Genomic DNA, 14,858 nt, shown 5'->3' on the forward strand with positions numbered 1-14,858 from the left:
CAATCGCACCCGCACCCTCACGCTCCAACGCAATCGCATACTCACGTCCCATCGCAATCTCGCGCCCACCCTCATATTCAGCCGCATACCCAATCGCAACCTCAGATTAACGCTCCTCCGAATCCACCCCGACAGTCTCAACACTATTCGGGGCCGTCAGATTCGTATTACCTTCAGGGCGATATGTATTATGCAATCAATACGCAAGGGAGCCAGAGTGCGCCTAGTCTTGTGAGTCTCTTTCTGCCTGTTTTGAATTTGGATTTTTGGATGGTGGCGTACCCAAACATGTGTCAGTGGGTACTGCCCCTATGCCTTGTTCTTTTTTTGGAGGGCACGTCGGTTTAGACGAAATGGCGTTCATATACGCGACCGTGTATGGATGCTCCCCCTATACTTTGTGCCTGGTTGTCGTGTCTTGTTCGGTTCCTTTTTTTTTACCCGGTCAAGCCGGTTCTTTTTTTTCAGATACCGTTGGACGGCATAGGCATATGCGCCAATGTTTGGGTACTATACCTCGTGCCTCGTTACCTTCTTCTGTTTCTGAGTTCAACAGCATACGTTGACATGCATATATGCGTCCATATCCACTTTATACCTCTCTGATTCTCATCTTTTGTTTTGATTCGCGCGATTTATCGTTCCATGTCATCCTCCCATTGTTCTATTGCGCGGCACCACCTGACACGGGACATTCTTACCTCCTTGATCATGCCCGACTTGCTATCGACGTTTGGATCGCTGACTGATTGACAGCACTCGCACACGCAGAGTACTGCCAGTCATGTGGGTGTCTTTAACGCTTCGTATTTATGCGTCCGTGCAGGGATATTATTTCTTTCACTGTGTTGCGCGCTTTTTCTCATACTTCGCGCCTCGTTTTTCGTCTTTTCTTTCGTGGCACTGGTCTGTTTATGATGTGCCAGTATGGGGTGCTATCTGCGCCCATATTCCTTCCGCTATACTCCGTTCCTCATCATTCTCATCTTTGATCTTGAATCGCGCTGACGATTAATCATTTCACGCTACCCCGCCCTGTTCTCTTCCGCGGAACCACCTAACATGAAACATTCTTATCAACTTCCTCGATCACACCCAACTTGCGATCACTGCTTGATTGACAGCACTCGGCACACGCGCATTCGACGTCTCCCCACTCGCCTTTTGCAACGTTTGGGCCTCATACCCCACCTGGAAACTCGCACACGCCTCCAAGTGATAGTGGTGAGTGCGGTTTTCGTCTTGTTTCGCTTTTGTTTCGTTTGTTGTGTTGTGTTTTTGTTTGTTGTGTTCTTTTCTTTTGCTGTTGTTTTCATTTTCCAATGGATGTTCTCTCGATTATCAATCATGGCGCAGGGTCAATTTGCACCCAAACACGTGGTGCCATGCTTATTGGGCTCAGACGACTCTGGAAACTCTTGACAAATTGTCGTTGAGGGACCAGAACCGTTGTTTCTGATCGAAGAACGAAGAATGTTCTCTCAACTTTATTTTGAAGCGGGGTCAATGCTTAGGGTTATACTATGTTACGTTGTTGGACTTCGTGAACCCTTCGGGATGCAATGAGTGCTTGCCTAGCACTCGCCTCACCTTCTCATTTGCTGGAACTTGCGCACGACATAGGATGAAGTGCTGGTTATAATGATCTACGCATCTTATATGTAGCTGCGCTGACGGCATCGATCACCTCGTGTCAAAATTAGCGCTCCGGCACAGTCGATTCATTGTACCCGGAAATCATCTCTGTACTTCTATATTGTCACATCTTTTTGCTACCATCTGTTGCGGGGTTCCGTGTCTTCTAGCCTGCATCATACTGACATTTATCTTTTCTTGTCTACCTCCGACACAAACAGGCCCCATGCTTGGACTCCCGCGCTCACACGACTCTGTCTCTCCGGCCTCGTACGCAAGCCACCCTACGTCCTCCTCATTCGACGATTCGTCTTCGGGGCATCCAGCCTCGTCTGTGAGCTCGGGTAACGTCCACATGACTTCACAGGGCATGGGGCATGCTGCAACTTCGTCGATCTCGACTGTCACCCCTGGGTCGCCGCCAATGGTCGCAGCTCCACAACAACAACAGCAGCAACGTGTGCAGATACGTCAGCGCCCAATTATGCCTATCACTGCGGCAGCGACAGCGCCTCAGGCAGGTCCTGCACGGCCTCCAATTGTACCGAAGCCGCCTGCTCCTCGTCCTGCAACAAATCGAAGGGCTCGTGCTCCAAAGCGACCAAGGCCATCAACATCCCAGGGCGGTGAGGGTAGGGGTGGGGACAGTGACGATGACAGTGACGATGATGATGTGGTAGAATGGGCTGGACCATCTGTGCCTCCACAAGGCGCAGGTACAGGGGTGGTGGGTCAACGCAAGTGAGTGACCTCGTACGCTTGTTGAATCAGGAATAGTGTGCTGATCGGGCTGTGTTTTTTTTACGTTTTTCACTTTTTCTGTTTCCTCGCTTGCTTTCCGGAATCGTGTTTCTGCAAATGGTTTGGTTTGCTGAACCTCGTGTGGTCACTAAACTCATCTGTGTTGGTGCAACGGCCCTGTCCTGATATCGTGCATGCTCGATACTGCTGGCTTCATTGGCGAATACTCTGGTTATGTCAATTGCTGGCCTCGATATCGACCAACTCGATTAACATTGGATTCGACTCTATGTTTCTGTCTGGTGACTGTTTAACGGTGTTACTGCGGCCAAAACAACCGAACTAACCTGGACGTGTGTATGACCTTGATGGCACGCATGATCTTGTATGCTGGACGGAACTTTGCTTTCTCGCTGCGCTCCATCCTTATGTGCTGGTTCTGGTTGCGGTGCTGTCTTTCTTTGTCACACAATTTCCGCTGACGTCGCGCTACCTGCATATTGACACCTGTCAACTGCGTTAAAACTGCTCCTTCTGCTTACTCAAAATTTGTTGGTTTGTGATCGTGACACTATCATTTTTTCATTCCGGTCTGCGGTGCGCGCTGGTCGGATATGCTTTCACTTGTGCACTTCCATGTTTATTCGTTCTTCCTCATTTTGTTGCCTTTTTCATCGGTGTTCCTACCCTTGGTGCGGATGGCTATGTTCTGTGTTGATAAATCTTTCATCTTTCCATTCCAACCTTCTGCTGCGGCTGATTTCACTTGGCGCAATGTTTGGCTTGGCCCTTTGATTTGCGATCGTTGCGGATATCCTACTGCTAAAACTTCTACACAACCTTGTTCAATTGACATGTAACCCGAACCGGCTATCGTTGCTGTGCCTACTCCCGACTCCGGCTGTATTTTCTGTCTTTCCGGTCCGGCTACATCTGTTACCGACGCTAAACTCTCTCGCCGACTCGACGTCGCCGCACCTTCTTGCGCTGGCCTTGACTTGCTCTAATTCTGTGCTTCTCAATTTCATCATTCTACCGGTTTGACAACCCCCGTTTCTGCTACTCGGCTATATCCACGTTCTACACGCTATACGAACGTTCTACACGCCTTCGTCGCCTGCCTGTACGGTGTCTTTGGACGTATCACCTCGTGAAAATACACGCATCGACAATGATGATGGTTTTGCTTGCCTAATCGACTTGCTTCCCGTCCGGCGCTTGTGCCTTGCCCCACATGTTTCATCTTTTCGGTTCGGCGATACTTTCCTCGCTAACTACTGCTACGTATCTTCTACCTCATCTATCCGACTTTGCGCTCTCACGGATGCCATTGCAGAACTGGAGCGTGTACACATTGTAAACGTCTGAAGGTACGTTATCAATCTCTTTACACTTCCATTCCATATATTATGATGTTATGATTGATTGCTTACCAAATTCACGTTCTCCTATCTACCATGAATTGATCTTTGCAATCTACGACACGATGCATTTCGTCATGAATTCATGACGCCTCCGGCCTACTCTGCTCCGAACATGCATTGGTGTCTCATCCGCCTCGACGAAAACTCGTGCCTTCACTTTCGGACCCCCTTTTGGACCACCGCTTCTCCTTTCTGGGGCTGTTACGGGTCCTTCACACGGCATCATTGTTGCTGTTGCAACTGAAATATGTTAACCTCCGGCGATGGCTCGTAATTCTTCACACCTGCGGACTTCCATCTACATCTTCTGATATTACAAACGTTATATTCGCTGCTCGGTCCCTATCCTCCACTCGGCACGACTCGAATGTGTGAACATACCCCGCACATTTATGCGCCGCGTTGCCGGGTCCTGATCACTTTGATTGTCGGAATTTGACCTCCCGAAATGACCGTACTCCTGGCCTGGCATGGATGTCATGTGATTGCCACTGACTTCGATTGAATGATCCGCACATCTTCGTTCGATCTGTTTGCACTGGTCTCCGGTTGACCTTACAGATGAAATGCGACTTTCCAGATGGAGCTAGTACTTGTAAACGTTGTGCAACCGGAGGACACCCTTGCATCGTAGAAGGTCGCAAACCTAGGACAGCGCCAAAGTAAGTTCCCAACTGGTTCATCTGATTCCAAAGCGACGATCATCCTTTATTTATGTCGTAACTTCTCGTTCTTTATTTGGAACCGGTGCATGCCTTTGTACCGACTATATTTTTTTACGCTTGTCTTGCCATTGGCTGGCCTTCCTGCTAAGTCAAATGGGATATGACAGCCCTGAACTCCAGCATGGAGATCTGGGCCGACTTGGAGAAATCTTCTTCATTTTCGGACATTTCATATCGCCATTTTCTTCACACTTCCGTTTCCGCTATCCTCTATTCGTCGTTCATGCTGCGAACTGAGCACAAATCGTGCCAGTCTCGCATCCGGGTTGTGTTTCATCGCATTCTCCTGTTTCCTATTTAAACCTGGTTGCTTTTTGGTCATCAGTCATTCCCACTGTTTTCTCTCTGTTGACTGTTCTTCGTATGCCCCGTTCGCGATCTTCATCTATTGATTCATCGTCGTCGTCTTCATCTTGTGATACTGTTTCATCCATAATGTCACAATACTCATACAATTGTCCCCGCGTTAGCAAACGAGAGTATCTCTTGGCTCAGATCCGTCACAAGGATCAGATCATAGAGTCTCTGTTGAAGCAGGTGGGTCGTTCGTCATGGTGTTTCAATACGTTCATTCACTGACGACCTTTGTCGAGCAGTTGCACAACCCTTACCTTGCGACACCACTTTCGGTTGCATCCTATAAAGCAGCTACATCACCATCTGACAGTGACAACATGAATGTTGTTGACTGGCTTGATCGTCTGCAGGCTAGTCTCAAGCAACCGGGAATGGCCTCGCCTACCGACCCCGACTTCCTTCGCAACTTGCGCAACCCCTCTGCAGTTACTGTGGATGATTCTGAGGATGACGATCCCGACGCTCAAGAGGGTCCCGTCGAAGAGGAGGACGTCGAAAAAGTCAGGAACTCGCTCCCTGATGCTGCTGTGCCTATTGGGCTGCTCGCAAACTTGTCTTTAGACAAGGATAAAGATAAGGGTAAAGGTAGAGGTCGCCAAGGTGGTAACACTGGTGCAGGTGGAACTAACACGAAACCTGAAGACGACGACGACAATGTGGTAAGTAATTACTGTTTTCATGATGCTGGTCCCGTGTTTATGACGGTAATTACTTGTAGGGTGTGGCCAATAAGGAGTACTTCTTGCCTGGTAAGATGCCATCTTGGAACGACAATACATGCTGTTTCTAATAACTTAGTAGGTCCAGCCTCGAATCTGAATATCCGCAAAAACTTGGTGGAACAGCACACACCGGAAATAATTCTTCACGGACTCGTGAATAACACTGACGTCGAAAAGCTTTTCGATATGTAAGTTCACACAGTTCGTTCTTTACATTCCTTCTTCTGACGCATGTCCGTCAACACAGATTCTGGAATCAAATCAATGTAAGTGTATGCTTCCAAAGCTAGGAGGATGCTGTGACTTATCTAACTTACAGCCATTCATTGGCCTCCTCGATCCCACGTTACATACATCTCAATCCATCTTCCAAAGGTGCCCCTTCTTGTTCACCGTTAGTACGTAATCATTCTTTTCACATGCTTTGATAAATGCCTGACTTGAGGTGCACAGTCTGCGCTATTTCTTCCCGTTATTACAAGGAAAAATCCGAGATCTATCCTGTTGCTATGCACTTTGCAAAGCATTCCGCAGCTAACGCGCTCATCGACGGCTGGAAATCTGTCGAGCTATGCCAAGCTTACATTCTCATGAGCATTTATGCTGTCCCAGCTCGCAAGTGGGAGGAAGACAGAAGCTGGTTATACACAGGACTTGCCGCGCGGTATGCAATTACACCTTTTCTTTCGTTTCTAGAGCTTATCGTTGTCACTAGGATTGCTACAGACTTGAATTTGCATCAGGTCTCTACGATACAGCCCCAGACGGAGCGGCAGGAACGAGAGATGTTGAATCGCGCTCGCGTGTGGATGATATGTTTTAATATCGATAGATCGACTGCTACGCAGTTTGGCAAACCTTCGACGATCAAGGAGGATTATATCACTCGTCATTCCGCGGACTGGTACAAACAATCTCGTTTCAGAGATAAGGTGTGTTCCAATATATGGTCTCGTTTCGAGGTGCTGATCAGTCGTACTGAAGTTTGATATCCACCTCTGCGCTTATTCAACGCTTCTTCGCATCGTGGGCCGGTTCCATGACGACATTTTCTCAGACCCCAACTCGCCAACCGGTTTAAACAAGGTTTGCGCCCTTCATCGACGTTTACTTCGTGACTAAACCGGCCTTGCAGGGTATCAACTTCCTTCAGGTTACGTTAGAACACGATCATCATCTTACAAACTATTTTGAGGAATGGACTAGACGCTTTAATGAGGAATCTGACCCTGGGGGTACGATTTCATTCCAGAATATAGTCAAACACGTGCTCATCCCTGTGCCTTAGATCCTGGAAGTGTATTCCGCTGTACTCTGCTACCCTTGTGAGTTCTGTGTGTTTCAATCTGCTGCGAGACAAGCTGATGTGCTTCTAGCTTGGTCAGCTACTCACGTCTTGTTATGTACTCTTTCGGATTTCAACACGCCTTCCAACGCGGCATGGAGGCGAGTGACAACGTCTTTCTTGATAAGGTCAGTACTATTATGGCCCATATCTCAAGTCATCTTACCGAACTTCATGAAGTGTTTCGACTCCGCAAAGGTTGTCATTAAGCAAATGATCGAGGTGCTGGCACCTAGCGGTCTTATGCGTGCTGCCCCTGATGGTAAGATATTGTTCTAATCGGTGACGCTCTTGGTCTTATGATACTCCAAGGCCACTTTGTTTTTGCGTCTTTCGCCTCTGCATTCATGCTCAAGGTGAAAACTTATATATCCAATGTGGCACCGTTCTTACCTTATGACTTAGCTTCTGCGTCCTGAGTTTGCTCAACTGTTGACCCGTCAGATGGAGGATGAGATCTTCGAACTCATTGGCCGCCTGATCACGACGCTTCAAGATGTTGCCATTGATGAACGTCACACACCACGCCTATATGCTCGATTCCTCGCCAGCCTTCTTACGAGACATAGGAAAGGTGGAGGCGCTGTCGGTGGGCGTCTTCAACACGTTCCACCTCAAAGTCAAGTTTCTCATCAACCTGAACCTCGTAACTTCGCCTCGCAATCTTCGTTGTCGTCTTCAGGAGCAAGATACTCTGGTGGACCAGCGCCAGGCATGTCGCAGCAAGGACGCGACCATGATTCCATGCAGATGACTCTCAACCAAGGCACTTCGAGCTCTTCATCCCAGGCATCCACACCTCCTTCTGCGACTCCTGCGATATATTCTGAGGCTGCCCACTCCCGCACCCAGTTGAACCATGGAGCTGTAGATAGTGATATGGATGTTGGGATGGCAGATGTGCTTTCAGAGAGCGGGACATTGGCAGCTATGCACGCACTCAATGATGCTTGGTGGAGTAACATGATGATGCCAGGGTATGTTCTGTGTCTGTTCTTCTCTGCGGCGTGACTGATCGATTTCAAAGATTCTCCTGGCCAGAAGGACCACACTTGAACGGCGTCGCAGAAGTTTACAATCACGGAATACCAGGCATCCACACAGGCTTTGGAGGGTATACAGCCGAACCACAGCTAGCAATGTAACTTTTTCGTCCGTAAGACATTCGGTGATATAACATCACCGAGGCTCAGAAATTTCTCTTTGGTTTCATACAGCGCTACTGTATCCATGATCTTGCTTTCACTACTGTACACTGTATACTTAGTCATCCATGTTTTCTGTTTCAGAATCTTACGCACCTAGACAACATCATATCTCATTATCTTGACTCGAGCTCTAACGATGCTTCGAAATATTATCCCCCAAGTTTTGCAGTGTGTCTCGCGCATAGCGCGCTCGACAACTTGAACGTTCATAACTAATGCTGACCATCACATCAGAATGTTCGAACCATGGCAATCTTACAATCAGAAGCACGAATGGAAGGGGTAGAAGTTGGTGAGCGCGGCATACCCCCGAGGCCTGGGCTCTAGACCAATTAATGCCGCTTGCCAGTCTGAGTCGGACACTCGCCACGGCAAAGTGCATCACGGAACTAAAGTAGTCCTTACGAATATTTGAAGAGGCCTGGACTAGGAACGGGCCAGGGACTCAGTATTAGATTAAAAGACTCATATTAGTTATAGATCATACCTAGGAGCGGGGAAGGACTAGGTAGGGTAATAGTCAGGAAAGTCACTATACGTAGAACCGCAAAATAAGAGAGCTCACCTCAGTCTTAGATCAAAAGACTGAGGGAGATTATTCGACAGGGAGAGGAATTAATAAGCTAATTGAAACGGGGAATCCAAGGTAAACGTGTATGAGGCGTGGAATGAGAGGTGATTGCGTATTGAGCACGCCTTATGTAAAAGAAATGGATGAGTACGTACGAGAGTGATGTCAAGAGTCATATGACTCATATCTTAACACTAGCACCTTGATAATTAATATGGACTGCTCTTCCGATGGCATTATTATCCTTCGCCTCTGGGCCCTGACGCGGCCTCGAGCCTCCGGAATGTGAACTTGGCTGAAGGGAGCAATCTGTATATCTGACTGATAATTCAAAATTAATTCTGTTTAGGCTAAACGTCGATGCCCTCAATCAAACTTGCGTCGTGTTGAAAGTCATGAACTGCCTTGAAAGACAAAGGAAAACGTACATTGTATGATCCGGGATGCCCTCTCCATGTTGACCATACATCCAACACGATCTCGAAGTGAGGCAGGGACATGTTGTCAGTAGCCCTCCCTCAAACAATGTCTTGTCTTTCTCGATCCATCATGGGCTCTCTCGGCGCTGAACAGCTAATTGACCCAATGATATTATATGCATATCCACATTCGCACCTGGGCTCAGAGACTTGGCCGTGTCAGACTCGACAGCAGGAAATGCCAGCGTTGCTCCATTCCGCCTCTCTGTTGCCCGTGCTCGAAGGGCCCCATCATCTCAATGGCATTGTCGTGTCATTCCTAAGACAACCTACATCCAGGACTGCAAGGTTAATAAAGAAACTCCCATCATCCAACTGGGCAATTGAATTGAGTCGATGATATATGTGGTGGCGAGCGGCCTTAGGTCTTGGGGCTGAATCGTGGATGCATCAACTTGCGTTCGCATTGCGAACTACATATAGCAACTCTGGAAACCAATCGCGCTCGACCTTTTGCTGCGGGAGTTTTGGTACTATTGACCTCCCCAAAGGCAGCAAAGGCTCATGAGTCATGGTCCATGGTGCAATCTGGCATTGGCCAGGGCCCAGCAGGTTACAGGTATACCGATGACGCCCCAAGATACTCTGTAGACAATAGATTCCACTTGATGACGTCGTCAGTCGCGATATCAGAGCCATAGTAATAGGAAGTAGTCCCAGCTCTTTGCTAACGAGCCGCTTGGCTAGAATTTAGAAACTGTCGATTCTCGCAACGCATGCGCACGACCCGGAGTGGTGCGTGAGAAGTTACTCATTCGAAGTTTATGGGTTGTTCCCAGACTCCAAACCATCGGCAGGTGTGAGAGAGTCTTCATACTGTTACCTTAGCCGAAAACCAAATATGTACAACATAATTTCAAACACCGCAACTTTGAGACTCTACACACCAAGCCGACTGGCAAAACTTGTAGTGGCGCGAGGTTTGTATGTATTTGTCCCACCGAAAAAGCCTTCCGAGCGCGCTGACATATCCCAAAAGAAATGGGAGCAATCGAATATTAACTGATGTCACAATGTTTATAAAAAGACAAATGGTATTGTTTAATTATGTGACGGAAATAATAATAATTAAATATTAACAGTGCAGAGAACAATGGCAGAAAATGCATAAAACAAAAGACAGAGTCCTAGCTTTCGTGCTGTTGCGCTCGTGATGGATACAAGTCTCGCAGACCGACTGGACAACGTGCTTGCATGTATGGAAGAAAATTTTCTCACTCCAGCAGACTTCATCAACCACATTCTTGGAAGCACAGAACACGAGAGCGCAAGAAACTCGCTAACAACGAAGGCAGTTAGAATATGTGCTGCCCTGTACAGAGAAGAACATGCGCACTCACATGTAACACAGTGGGCAATAACAATCGTGCGGGACATGCTGCGCACTGAGGTGACAGATTTGTCACTCGAAAAGCACGGACTTCATTTCAAAGCCACGTCTGCAACTGTCGAACAACTGGAGAGTGCATTCATGCATCAGCTCGCAGAAAAAATGCAGGAGGTGGCACCTAACCTGTGGCATCTATTCTTCGCGCTGCTCGACAGCACACTTCAGCAGCGGCGAGCTATGGGTGGGAATGTGAAGGTGGGCAATGAGGACATGGATATTTATGTTGAAGAGAGGGACCTTGGAGAATTTGGAGGTGACGACATTGGAGGAATGATGCGCGAAGAAGACGACGTGAATGAAGAAGCTGTTATTCCACCATTGTTGAATAACAGGGGAATCCAGAAGGTAAGAGTCTTTCCTGAGCTGGTGGGTGAGATGGTGAAGACATCTTTGTTCTCAAGCTGGTTGTGAGCGGACTGGAGTTGCCAAGTACAAGGAGTAAGACCCAGTTTCATTTCTGCAATGCATTTCATTTCTGCAAAGCTCGGTACTTCGAACCGGCCAGCTGGCGATGACATCAAGATACGTGACTTAGAAGATGTTAAGTCTCAGAAAGGGATTATCCATCATGTCACTAAAGGCACGTCACGCTAAAGATTTTTGACAATAATATTCGATTGCTCCCATTTCTTTTGGGATATGTCAGCGCGCTCGGAAGGCTTTTTCGGTGGGACAAATACATACAAACCTCGCGCCACTACAAGTTTTGCCAGTCGGCTTGGTGTGTAGAGTCTCAAAGTTGCGGTGTTTGAAATTATGTTGTACATATTTGGTTTTCGGCTAAGGTAACAGTATGAAGACTCTCTCACACCTGCCGATGGTTTGGAGTCTGGGTTGTTCCAAAACTTTCAATTCCCTGTACTATGTAGAACAACCCATCTTCATTCCACATTACATTGTCTGCCTAGGGGGTAACTACCATATAGGCTGACATGTTCAGACCTTGGTGATCGATTCTCCGGTTGAAGTCGGCAATACCAGTGTACGTCCAAAAATATTCTATAAGCCGGCACCTACTAGGTCCCGGTATGAGATCTAGAGACTTGGTTCCGCTTGGAATATCGGCCAGCAGCTTCAGCCTAAGGATCAAGGGGACGTATGTACATACCTCATAGTGCATTATTCTGCAAAGAGCGCTAACCAATTGGCAGAGACAATCATCATGGTGGTAGTATATTGTTACTGTATCCTTGCATCTTGGTATATCACGTCCTGCATGATACACGATCTTCGTGGGATATTGATAATTGGGGTGCGAGTCGCTTAGCCTTTCGTACTCTGCCAAGGCGACGGGCAATAGGGCTCGCTGAGCCTCGCTCATAGCACCACTGCAACCACTCCGCTGTCACATTACATTTGATGACATGTAACATGTTCCTTGATACTCATGACCTTGACGTCGCTAACAGTGCACACGCCTCCCAAGCTCGTACCATTATTACTTCTACAACATATTTCACCCACTCCTCCATCTCTACTCCCCGAACCGGCATTCATAGATTGATCATGTCAACAGTATTGACATGATATTCGTGCATCCATTCGGCGGACCTTGGTCTGTCAAACTTGGTGCACTTTACCCGCGAAATTATGTTGCGCACCCTTATCGTCCCACGACTGAATGAGAGTATTCTCCAGCCGTGTTCAATTATGCAGGAATTTAGTTCCTATTCGCGAATCGCATGTCATGATAATATTCACATATACGCAGGCGATTCAGTGCGGCTGTTGAATCGCAATGATTTTTGCGCCTTGGACTTCGATGCTGCCCATGGCAGAATGGAAATTTATGGCGCCATGGACAAGATATCTGGCCAACGGGCACTTTAATACCCTGTCGTTGAGCTGGCGGAAAGTGTGAGGCACAGTTACAAGTCACTCATTCATGCTCGAGGTCGCATTGCGCCGTTCCTGGAAACCATGGAGATAGTGTATTTCGAAGCATGGCCATTCACTTCCTGCCCCGTTTGGAAAACTTCGCAGCCTCATCTTGTCAGTCCCAGGGGTCATGAACCTTCTTCGTAGACCTGACGAGGATGCGAACAACGGGCAGTTACTAACTTACGGAAGCTTGTCACATTCGACTCGATCGGTGGGCGTCTTCGATCTTTGATGATACACAGGCTTGATCCATGCTGTTCGCTGGAACGTTGCCCTGTTCTCGAGACACTTATTTACGTATCTTCGACGAGTTCAAACATCTCCGTTTTCACTTCGCACGATTCGCCGGCTTATCGCTTCGGCATATATCTCATCTTGAACCATCATGATGCCGATTTGGCACTTACGACTGCGAGGCTCCGAGCCGTTCGCTAGCGTCAAAGAGGCCTGCAAAGATGCTGGAATGTCACTGACCCGGATAGTTCCGGGCATGCTAGGGCTGGGTCTCCAGGGGTAGGATAATGTTGATCCAGATCGTCCAATCCTTGCGAGGGCTATAAGCTCAAGATGATCTGATGATCTTACGTGCATCTTATACCAGCTATTCATTGTCCGCTTGCTGTGAATTCAATTGATACGTCTGTAGTAGTTGGACTTTATCTTTATTCAAAAAGTCACAACGTTTCAACTCTAACTGTCATTCCTATTGATTTTTCGACAGGGCGACTAAACCTCCCGATACCAAACTGTGGGACCATGACGCCCATAAACATCTGACTCGAACGTTGCGTTGTCCCAGATCAATCGCACAGCATGTACACTGGTCGTCGTATGGGTTGCGAAGTTTGGCTCTTTCCTTTCTTATGTCCTACCCAAACATTTCATCACTGCATTAAATATTCATGCAGGCTGGATTATGAGTATCTTCAGAGTCTCGGGTCGCTCAAGTTAACGAGCATAAATAAGTGTCAATAACCAAGTGGGGAATGCATGCTGATCTTTCAAATAAGTCAGACGACTGAAGCGAGGGTAGTAAGAGTCCTCGCAGACTTTCCATCGTTCTGTACAGTACTCCCAGAGCAAGATGGAAGAACATGTAAGATAGGTATTATTGCCGTCCTCGAGAGAAGCAGTGATACACGTGAGAAATGAGCGGGAAGTAAGTATTTGGCAGCGTATGAGCGGAACACCTGTGACGCGTCGTGTATAACCCATTTTAACTAGAGGAGGGAAAGAAAACATAAAGAAGAAGATATCTCACAAAAGATGGAAATATTGAGCATGAGGATGCCTCAAAAAGAGGCAAATCATAAAGGGGGCCACGAAGGCGATTGGTCATAGCTTAAGCTCGGTAAGAACTCTCCGGGCGAGCATTTGGTATTGCCAACCATCGCCACCAGCCCTTCGGAACTGTATGCCGTGGAGTGGCAGCCAAGGAACCTAGGGAAAGTCTGTCAGATGTTAGAGACGATGACGAGGAGGAAAATCATACCTTAATAATATTAATTTCGAAACGAACTGAAAGTGAACTAGCACCGATAGATTCGAATACTTCACGGTCGACTTCACCGGTAGGGAAAGGTGCCGGCCGGGGAGTGTGCGGCTGAGGTGTAGCAGCAAAATCACGGGGTATGGGCGGTAAGACCTTGCCTTTAACTGGTGTTTGCGAGCGGAATGGATCACGCTGTTCCTCTTGGGGTGTCCCCGGCGTGAGCACATTAGCTTCCTGATGCCGAGAATTATCCGCTGTAATGGTGTGGGTATTAGAGGAGACATTGAAAAATGAAGACGATCCGCTGCTGGGGGTGGCACTTAGTGCAGTCCCGATCGATGGCCTGTGAGGGAGCTCTTTCTCTAAAGGAGCCTCCTGCTCTTTTTCCTTCATACTCTCCCTCTCCCTCTCCCGCTCCTTAGACTTCATACCGAAAGACATCTTCGACGCTTTCTTCACAAGCGATCGAGGCGTAATTCCAGTTTCGTTGGAGCCACCAGAAGCAGTCCGGCGGTGATGACTAGAGCGTCCTTGGACCTGAGTTGATTCGGGGACAGATGAAATGTCGATGGAGGGTACATGGATGCACTCAAAGCCACACCGTGTCTCTCGATATTGAACCTGCATTCGGTCCAGAACTTTCTTGATATCAGCCTTGAGCACTGATGGCGGTTTTGTAGAAGTGGTTGCAACACTGTCGCACATCTCAGCACTGTCCAAATAACCATGCGACTCGCGCTCACCTGAACAGCCCCTTAAGATGCACCGGCTTGAAGTCCTTATCACTGTGGTGTCCACTCTGCTCATCCTTGAAGCCATCGTCCTGATCAACTGCCTCTTGCTCAACATTCTCCTCCACCTTCTCAGTTTGTCCAAAGCCACTCAAGC

This window comes from Suillus fuscotomentosus (assembly GCF_016647785.1).
Source record: "Suillus fuscotomentosus strain FC203 chromosome Unknown F5891scaffold_208, whole genome shotgun sequence".
Taxonomy (NCBI): Eukaryota; Fungi; Basidiomycota; class Agaricomycetes; order Boletales; family Suillaceae; genus Suillus; species Suillus fuscotomentosus.